General features: G+C 31.7%; 1 pseudogene; it reads right to left on the bottom strand.

Annotated features, from left to right (window-relative positions):
- Nucleotides 1-6,290: 6,290 nt before the first annotated feature.
- LOC149183716 (exocyst complex component SEC15A pseudogene) lies at nucleotides 6,291-7,196 on the bottom strand (annotated as a pseudogene).
- Nucleotides 7,197-7,582: the final 386 nt, after the last annotated feature.

Raw genomic sequence — 7,582 nt, forward strand, 5'->3', positions numbered from 1 at the left:
GGTGACTCATTATTGTTAGATAGTGTACCCCAGATCATTTTATACTAGGTTGGAGCACACATGGCAGATATAGGCACCTTCTATTACAGCAACATTACACAATCACAAATTTTAGTATTCTAGCAGTAAGGGCATATGCATGCATGTATGCACTAGCCACAAATAGAATAGGATAAGTTTATCGTTAGATTTCAGGTTAAAGATAAAGTGTTAAAGTTAGATGAGGCAATTCTGTTTTATTTTTCGCAGTTTTTCTGGATTCATTTTTTATTAGTTAATCACAAATTTTAGCATTCTAGCAGTAAGGGCACGTGATGCATGTATGCACTAGCCATAAATAGAATAGGATAAGTTATCATTATATTTCAGGTTAAAGATAAAGTGCTAAAGTTAGATGAGGAAATTCTGTTTTATTTTTCGCAGTCTTTCTCAATTCATTTTTTATCAGTTAGGAGTATAGATCCAGATATCTAAGAAATATATCTATTTTTATGAACCTTGTGTGTCACTTATAAGAGAGAGTGAGAGTATGGATCTGTAATAGGGTTAGTTTCAGTTCTTACACAAAACCCTTTCTAGCAAATTTTCTAGCATATTTTTATTCAGCAGTATTGGAATAGTAGTAACAAGGGCTTTTGACATTGATCTATGTGTTCCAATGTATGTATTCCAACTGTGTTTATAGATTATAGTGAGATTCATCTTGCATTTTTTATTAGCCTTTAAATTTAGAGAGTGTTAATTTCCATTACAAGAAGAATCTGTTTACAATGTGTTAGACAAATTCATAATGGTATCTGAGAGGTTTGCTGAAACCTTATAAAAATCATTGAATAGATAGTAGGACTGCTACCTATGAAAGGGAGTTGTCACGAGGCTCTAGGGGTCAGATTTTGTATCAGTTAATCACAAATTTTAGTATTCTAGCAGTAAGTGCACATGCATGCATGTATTCACTAGCCATAAATAGAATAGGATAAGTTTATCGTTATATTTCAGGTTAAAGATAAAGTGATAAAGTTAGATGAGGGAATTCTGTTTTATTTTTCGTAGTCTTTCTGAATTCATTTTTTATGAGTTTGGAGTGCAGATCCAGATATCTAAGAAATATATCTATTTTTATGAACCTTGTGTGTCACTTATAAGAGAGAGTAAGGGTATGAATCTGTAATAGGGTTAGTTTCAGTTCTTACACAAAACCCTTTCTAGCAAATTTTCTGGCAGATTTTTATTCAGCAGTAACAATGGATTTTGACATTGATCTACGTGTTCCAATGTATGTATTCCAATTGTGTTTATAGATTATAGTGAGATTCATCTTGCATTTTTTAGTAGCCTTTAAATTTAGACAGTGTTAGTTTCCATTAGAAGAAGAATATGTTTACAATGTGTTAAGACAAATTCATAATGGTATCAGAGAGGTTTGTTGAAACCTTTCATAATGGTATCAGAGAGGTTTGTTGAAACCTTATAAAAATCAATGAATAGATCTACCTATGAAAGGGAGTTGTCACGAGGCTCTAGGGGTCAAATGTTGTGATCCATACTTGAGAAAAGTAGAGTAAAGTTGTTATCAAGTTTTCGGGTCCATGTTGTGATCCGTGCTTGAGAAAAGTAGAGTGAAGTTGTTATCAAGTTGTCGGGTCCTTTGTTAGGTTGCTAACCTATTTTAAGTTTTCTTTAGGCAATATTCCAATGCAACAGTATGGGTATAGTCAATCTCAAATACAACAACAAGCAATTGAGAGGAGGTGAAGGGTAAAGAGTTAGTACCCATTGCATTAAATAGATCTTGTTATTTTTGGAAACTTTTTGGCTATAACATTTGCGCCAAAAAAACTTCCCATTTTTAGCAGGCTATACAATAAGCAATTGAGAAGAGGTGAAGGGTAAAGAGTTAGTACCCATTGCATTAAATATGTCTTGTTATTTTTGGAAACATTTTGGCTATAACATTTGTGCCAAAAAAACTTCCCATTTTTAGCAGGTGAGAGGAGGTGAAGGGTAAAGAGTTAGTACCCATTGCATTAAATATGTCTTGTTATTTTTGGAAACTTTTTGGCTATAACATTTGCGCCAAAAAAACTTCCCATTTTTAGCAGGCTATACAACAAGCAATTGAGAGGAGGTGAAGGGCAAAGAGTTAGTACCCATTGCATTAAATAGGTCTTGTTATTTTTGGAAACCTTTTGGCTATAACATTTGCGCCAAAAAAAACTTCCCATTTTTAGCAGGCTATGGAATGACTTCGAGTAGGAGACAATACTGGAGACTATTGCAGGTATTGAGGAGGAGAAGAATGTCTCTCCCAAACACCCAAATTCTAAACAAATTTGATGAAAAAACATGTTAGACAACCTTCAAAACATCTACGTAAGAATTATTGGATTGTCTAGAATTCAAACACCCAAATTCTAAACAAATTTGATGAAAAAACATGTTAGACAACCCTCAAAACAGGAGGAGCAGAATGTCTCTCCCAAACAGCCAAATTCTAAACAAATTTAATGAAAAAACATGTTAGACAACCCTCAAAACATCTACATAAGAATTACTGGATTGTCTAGAATTCAAACACCCAAATTCTAAACAAATTTGATGAAAAAACATGTTAGACAACCCTCAAAACATCTAAGTAAGAATTATTGGATTGTCTACAATTCAATGGAGTGATAGGGAGCAGAACAAGGAGATTATTGACACAAGCCAAGATAAGAAAGCAAGTATAGTAAGTAATCAAAGATTTAAATTTGCTAATATGAACCTCACAAAAATCACAAGGAGATTATTGACACAAGCCAAGATAAGAAAGCAAGTATAGTAAGTAATCAAAGATTTAAATTTACTAATATGAACCTCACAAAAAGCACAAGGAGATTATTGACACAAGCCAAGATAAGAAAGCAAGTACAGTAAGTAATCAAATATTTAAATTTGATAATATGAACCTCACAGAAACCCAGGAGCCAGGTTACCTGAAGTCTAATTTCCCTCCCTACAATATGATTAATAATTTTTAGCACATGTAATAAAATCAAAATGCTTTATTAATTTGAAAAAAAAAATGCAATAATATTACTTATTTTTAGCATCAAAGCCTTAAAAAATCATGTTAAACTTCCAATCTATGAAGCCAAATGATCAAATCTCAAAAAACACAAGTTATCATGTTAAACTTTCAATCTATGAAGCCAAATACAAAACCCGGAAAACTTTAAAAAATTACAATAATATTGAAAATTTACAACTTATATTTAGCATCAAATCCTGAAAAAAACATCTTAAACTTCCAATCTATGAAGCGAAATGATAACTTATTTATGCACATTATACTATATCATATGGATATATAAAAAAACAGAAACATTATTAACCAATATTTTTTTCAAATAAATCATTAAAATATTGATGTTGGGATATACTGTTATTTACTTAAAACACACAACGAAAAAATCTTATTTATGCATATTATACTATATCATAGGGATATATAAAAAAAATAGAAACATTATTAACCAATATTTTTTTCAAATAAATCATTAAAATATTGATGTTGGAATAGACTATTATTTACTTAAAACACACAACGAAAAATTCTTATTTATGTACATAATAATAATAATATCTATTTTTAAGGTCACAGACAAGCAGACACCAAATTGGTGTATGAGACCCCCTTGTTTGTGGGACAAGGGACCCACCTCCGCACAGCGATTTGACTGCTAAGTCTAAGAAGTCATACATACTCTACCCCCCTTTGGTATACTATATCATAGGGATATATAACAAACATAAACATATTTTAACCCATATTTGTTTTTCAAATAAATCATTAAACCAATTTTAACCAATATTTTTTTTCAAATAAATCATTAAAACTTAATATTGATGCACATTATACTATAGCATATGGATATATAAAAAAACATAAACATTATTAACCAATAACCACTCAACAAAATAAATTTATAAATATTTAAAAAACTAATATTTATTTTAAATACTTAAAAAACTAATATTATAAGATGTGAGGAGACTGGGTGGTTCAAATGAAAACTAATGATGTGAAACGAGGTAGGAACAGATACGAAAGCTCTGGAAGTATATAACTAGCAATTGTCCCAAAAGGTACAAAGAGAGGCCAATAGACTTATGAAGTTGGAATTGCTGAATTTTTATAAAAGATTAAAAAGTACAAGTATTTTTCTAAAAAATATTAAAAATAGAAAATAATGAATGTTGGAAACCACATAACATGTACAGTCTAAAATATTTTATTAATATATATATTTTTTAAATTAATTAAAATCTCAATTGTATTTTCAATTTGGGTATTGGTTAACTTTTACACAAACATATGCTTCCACAATTGTAAATCTTCTTCAACTTTGATTCATATTCTTCGTGAAACATGCCACATTAGTGCAGTGCAATAAGAAATATTTTAAAGAAAGGTTGAGAAATCTTTCTTTATATATAAATATATTTTTTTAATATGTTTTGAATTTATTTAAAAATGAGCAGTTTGTATCAAATCTATCTGTGCTTGTCCCAAGTAAGATCCATTTTTGATATTTCATTTACTTAATTATTCATAAATATTTTTCATATTTCTACTCATTATTTGTTCACAATGGACAGTGCAGACCATTGTCACTATGAAGCTCTGGCAAACTATATAATTCATACCACTGGGCAGTACTTCTCAAGAAAATGTTGTGAACTTTGCATGGTCTTTCCATAAAATTGACTGCACCAAAAATGAGATCTATAGATTTAGAGAAGCCTACACCACTGATTGAGAAAATCAAATCATGAGACTATTCAAGAAATTCCATTTCTAATTTTTCATTTTCAGGCAAAACAAATAAAGGCATGCTCCTTTTGTCTTCTAATTCTGTTTACCCCTTATGTATCCCTGTATAGTTGGAAGGAGTCATTCTGCAACTGCGTTGAGATTTTCGGAACTCTATCAGGATTGAATAATAATGGTGCATCAAGCAAACTTCAAATTCAATTTGGATAATGCAAAACAGAACAGAAAAACATGGTGTTTTCATTCAAACGTACAACTATTGAAAAACAATTTAAAAAGGGTAGAGACAAAATCTTAAAATTATCAGATTTAAAACTATAATTATAAACAATTATTTTTAGATCTTTAGCCTTCAATCAAAATCATCACCTCTGGATGAGTAAAAAGAGAATATACTTGATGTGAATCACATTGAATAAAAGAATAACACACTAGATATCACTGAATGTAACGCTATCATGAAATGGGTGGTACAATAGGCATACAAAGTTTCTGAAACGAGAACTATCACATATACAATGTACATTTGTCTTAAGCATCCCAATCAGTGTTAGACACTTCAAATTTCCATACAAAGGATTAAACAATTTATGAAGAAAGGAATTTGTTCAAACATGTAGGTTAATAAATAATTAGATAAGATCTTATGGCAAGTTGAATTTGAAACTTTTGAATTAAAAGGAACAAAATGCCAGCTCCATGTTACATAATAGGAATCCAGCTACTGTTTTCTGACAGTAGACGGGTATAATGCACCAGATAGATCACGATGTAGGTTGATAGAACCTCTGTGATATTTGGAGTCTACACTGCCTGTCGGCCCACCTTCTGAGCTGCTATTGATATTGTACAGCTTATTAAATATGAAATAGAGTAAAAGATATAGGAGACAAAACAGACTGGGAATGTAAGTCCTTTGTACTGGAAGAGAAAAAGAGAACAAAGCAGCATGTAAACGAAAAAGAACATAAAGAAAACCACAAGACTTTCTAATTCAACATGTATTTCTTGTGGTCCAGATTCATTCACATGTATTTAAAAATATTGACATGCTTGAACCAAAAAAGGAAGAGAATTTAAGAATTTCAAATGTTGACCTAGCTGTTTTAGATATATTTTCTACAATAAAAAGGAAAAATCATGAATACATGGGCCTAGAAGGCTTACATTGCAAGTGTGATAATACATGAATGGAGCCCCATCTTGATGTACAATGTTCTCCATCCTCCACACTTCACAAGAATTTGTTATAAATTTCCATTAACTAAGATTCCATTGCTCTCGAGGAGGAATATTTTACCAGAACATCAGTTGTGACTATTGATGGTGACTCCAAAACAATAGGATGAGGAACTTAGAAAGAAGAAGAATTGAGGCAATGGCCTCTTTTCCAGTAATGATTATTAGACAAGGTTATTAACCCTACAAAATGACGATTTTCTAATTCCATAAACAAAGCATTTTCATCATTACATCAATTCAACTCTCTCAATCTCTTTATCAATGTCTCAAGTGATTTTTTCTTTGCATTTTGCTTCAAAGTTCGCATACCAAAGGTTCCAAAGAGTCTGTCAGATGAATCTCTGTATTTCTCAGAAATCATGACCACTTTTCTGTAATCCAACAAACTATAATGCTTCTCGCTTATAACAGGATTCATGAAATTCTCTGGATGGTTGTTTAGTAAAAGACTAACCAACTGCCTTGCCTCTAACAAATACTTTTTTGGATCTGTTGCACCTTCAAGCTCATCCAAGCCACTGTCATGAAATTGAGTATCTGCAAAAGATTCTAGCTGTTTCAAATCAACCTCAATTCCCATAACAGCATTTGTATTGAACCGCTTAACATTATCACTGAGAAATGTGGCTACAATGCAATCTGATATGTGCTTCAGAACACCCCTAATCACATTATCCAAAACCTGCGAAGGTAAGTCTTCAAAAATATTTCAGTAAAGAGACTTCATAAGGTCCTTTGAGGCTTTCTCTTGACTCATGAAACTTCGCAAGAACCCTGACTATCAAAGATCCACAACAGGTATGGGGTTGAACTTACTACATTTTAAGTTTGTTTTTTGTCAAGCATGTATCTCTTGAATGAAATCTTCATGGCATGCGCTTTGGAACAAATCAAGTTATTCATGACGAAGAAGTTCTGGTATAAGAACAAATTGTGAATACACTTGAACACAACATTGTAAACATACTTGAATACAGCATTACTATACATGTTCAATAATGAATGCACATTAATTGTTCAACATCTATACAACCTGAAAAACAGACAATTCCCCTGTGTAAGAGAATCAGGACTACATTGCAAAGATCAACTTAAAGAGAAACCACAATGGAATTTGGTAAACAATATTTACAGCCATATGTATTTTTCACAACTTTGTTGTCTCCCAGGTCCCAAATCCAAGAAAATCTCAGCTCCTTTTATCATTCTTCCCACCCAGAGCATTTGCAAGGCACTGTATCATTCTTCCACTTTGATCCGCATTTATAACAAAACTCGTAACCACATCTGAAACAACACCAACCACCATATGTTTCAGTTCTCCTTGTGGTTTAAATAACCAAGCAATGCCTCTTAGTTTTCCAGTATTGAACAACAAATTTCAATGACAGATTCACCAGAGGCGAGGGAAAGATATTAGATAAGTAGTTTTCAAATACCAGGTTTGCCTAAGCTAGATACATTTGAAGAAACATCTTTGTTAAGCCATGGACAATTAGTATGTAGCTTTGCTTTTCAATTGGA

The sequence above is a fragment of the Pinus tabuliformis genome, chromosome 3_2 (assembly GCF_031772625.1).
Source record: "Pinus tabuliformis cultivar Carrire ecotype Pingquan chromosome 3_2, CPIR1, whole genome shotgun sequence".
NCBI lineage: Eukaryota > Viridiplantae > Streptophyta > Pinopsida > Pinales > Pinaceae > Pinus > Pinus tabuliformis.